At 47.2% G+C, this 2586-nt stretch overlaps 2 non-coding genes across 2 annotated transcripts; one reads left to right on the top strand and one right to left on the bottom strand.

The window, feature by feature from the left end:
- LOC140317284 (U5 spliceosomal RNA) lies at positions 1 to 115 on the top strand. The gene has a single exon (XR_011917611.1). It is a non-coding gene; the product is annotated as a U5 spliceosomal RNA (small nuclear RNA).
- A 2145-nt stretch (positions 116 to 2260) lies between these two features.
- On the bottom strand, positions 2261 to 2375 carry LOC140317283 (U5 spliceosomal RNA). The gene has a single exon (XR_011917610.1). It is a non-coding gene; the product is annotated as a U5 spliceosomal RNA (small nuclear RNA).
- Between the last annotated feature and the right edge of the window lie 211 nt (positions 2376 to 2586).

Genomic DNA, 2586 nt, shown 5'->3' with positions numbered 1-2586 from the left:
GTACTCTGGTTTCTCTTCATAACGTACAAGTCTTTCGCCTTTTACTAAAGATTTCTGTGGAGAGCAGCACTAATGAGTTGTTTCTATTTTTGGCAGGCTTTACCTTTGCGGGTAAAGCCCTTTCTGTCTGTGCAAAAGAAATCTTGTTACTGTGCAGAGTGACTTCTCTGAGTAGAGTCGCCTTACTTGTTGCGACTGTGCCGATGTTCGAAGCTGGAGTGCAAAGTTGTTGCTTGAATGGTGCTTGCTGGAGCGTGCGGGAGTGCAAAGTTATACCATTTAAAAGGGCTGAAGAGTGCTCAGTGCAGCGGGTGGGCGACACTCTGGCCACCTTGAAAACCGAGGTTACATCCACTACCAGGGGCAGCCCAAGTTCCGCCGCAAGTGTGGTGAGCATGGGCACCTGGTTGAGGCTTGTACCAAGGTGTTATGTGGGAAGAGCAGAGAAATTGGGCAAACTTTTGGAGAGTGTCCAAATGGCAGGAAATGTAATCTCTGTGGAGAATTAAATCACCTCTTCAGAGATTGCCCTAAATCTTTTGCCAACAAATTAAAGACGGTAAAGCCACAGTCAAGCCAACAAAGAGAAGGACCAAAGGTGGCAGTTGGTGAACAAAGGGAAGAGGTTGACCCAATAAATTCAAACTTCCCGCCAAAAGCTTGGATTGGAAGTGAGGAGCAAAAAGGGGAGGGGCCTGTAGAGGCCTCACCACTCAGTGTTGAAGTCTGTGAGAATTCACAGGCAGAGGGTGGAGCTACGCTAAATGAGGAGGAAGAGCAGACAGGTGAGTCTAGTGAAGATACTCACCTCCCCGAAGGTCAACAGCCGAAGAGGACGGCATCTGAGCCTCTGATTCCCCAGTGGTATCAGAGAAGAGGGGAAGAGTTAGGTCCCTTTCAGACAGTTCTTCAGTGGAAGAACCTAGAGTCTTCCCCTCCGACTCACCAAATGAGGTCTCCTTTTTAACTTCAGCTCTGCAATCAACCCCCAGGGACTCAAAGTTAAATGCAATATCGATAAATGGGGCCACATTTCCTCCCATTGTCTATGGTTTTTTAAAAAAGGTAGTCCACATTCTTGTATTAAAAACACATCTGATTTTATGGAGTCTAAGAAGGATAAAATACTCTGGGCTCTTGTCTTTGATTTCACACTTCTCACATTTAGTGTTGAGAAGGTGAGAACCATTAAAAGCATAAAGGAAAGTAGGTATGTCATTTTCGTTTTTCTAAGTTATCAAAACAAATTACACACAGGTTATTTCTTGGGAAACTAGCTCTTCCTTCATTTCTTTAGGTGAAAAGTGAGTAGGGTGATCTATATTTCCTTTTCGGACTCTCTGTGTTGGCCTCTGACGCAATGTTGCATTTAACTTTGAGTCCCTGGGGGTTGATTGCAGAGCTGAAGTTAAAAAGGAGACCTCATTTGGTGAGTCGGAGGGGAAGACTCTAGGTTCTTCCACTGAAGAACTGTCTGAAAGGGACCTAACTCTTCCCCTCTTCTCTGATACCACTGGGGAATCAGAGGCTCAGATGCCGTCCTCTTCGGCTGTTGACCTTCGGGGAGGTGAGTATCTTCACTAGACTCACCTGTCTGCTCTTCCTCCTCATTTAGCGTAGCTCCACCCTCTGCCTGTGAATTCTCACAGACTTCAACACTGAGTGGTGAGGCCTCTACAGGCCCCTCCCCTTTTTGCTCCTCACTTCCAATCCAAGCTTTTGGCGGGAAGTTTGAATTTATTGGGTCAACCTCTTCCCTTTGTTCACCAACTGCCACCTTTGGTCCTTCTCTTTGTTGGCTTGACTGTGGCTTTACCGTCTTTAATTTGTTGGCAAAAGATTTAGGGCAATCTCTGAAGAGGTGATTTAATTCTCCACAGAGATTACATTTCCTGCCATTTGGACACTCTCCAAAAGTTTGCCCAATTTCTCTGCTCTTCCCACATAACACCTTGGTACAAGCCTGAACCAGGTGCCCATGCTCACCACACTTGCGGCAGAACTTGGGCTGCCCCTGGTAGTGGATGTAACCTCGGTTTTCAAGGTGGCCAGAGTGTCGCCCACCCGCTGCACTGAGCACTCTTCAGCCCTTTTAAATGGTATAACTTTGCACTCCCGCACGCTCCAGCAAGCACCATTCAAGCAACAACTTTGCACTCCAGCTTCGAACATCGGCACAGTCGCAACAAGTAAGGCGACTCTACTCAGAGAAGTCACTCTGCACAGTAACAAGATTTCTTTTGCACAGACAGAAAGGGCTTTACCCGCAAAGGTAAAGCCTGCCAAAAATAGAAACAACTCATTAGTGCTGCTCTCCACAGAAATCTTTAGTAAAAGGCGAAAGACTTGTACGTTATGAAGAGAAACCAGAGTACGATTATCCGTCACTGCGGGAGCAGGGCAACAGGCTAGTTGGCATAGCCACCTTCCCCATGGTGAGCTTTGCTTGGTTGAGACGCTTGCTCCCCCCCCCCCCCTTGCTCCTCGGCTGACCAACTAGGAACAATCGGGCCCTATTCGATGGCTGCCTTGTCTTTTACTCTGTGCAAAAGACAAGGCAGCAACAAAAACACCACGAGAATCCCG

This window comes from Leuresthes tenuis, unplaced genomic scaffold, assembly GCF_036924035.1.
Source record: "Leuresthes tenuis unplaced genomic scaffold, fLeuTen1.0.hap1 SCAF_10, whole genome shotgun sequence".
In the NCBI taxonomy this organism is placed as follows: Eukaryota; Metazoa; Chordata; class Actinopteri; order Atheriniformes; family Atherinopsidae; genus Leuresthes; species Leuresthes tenuis.
Note: the sequence above shows the minus strand (reverse complement) of the source record. Positions and strands in the feature narration are given on the sequence as shown.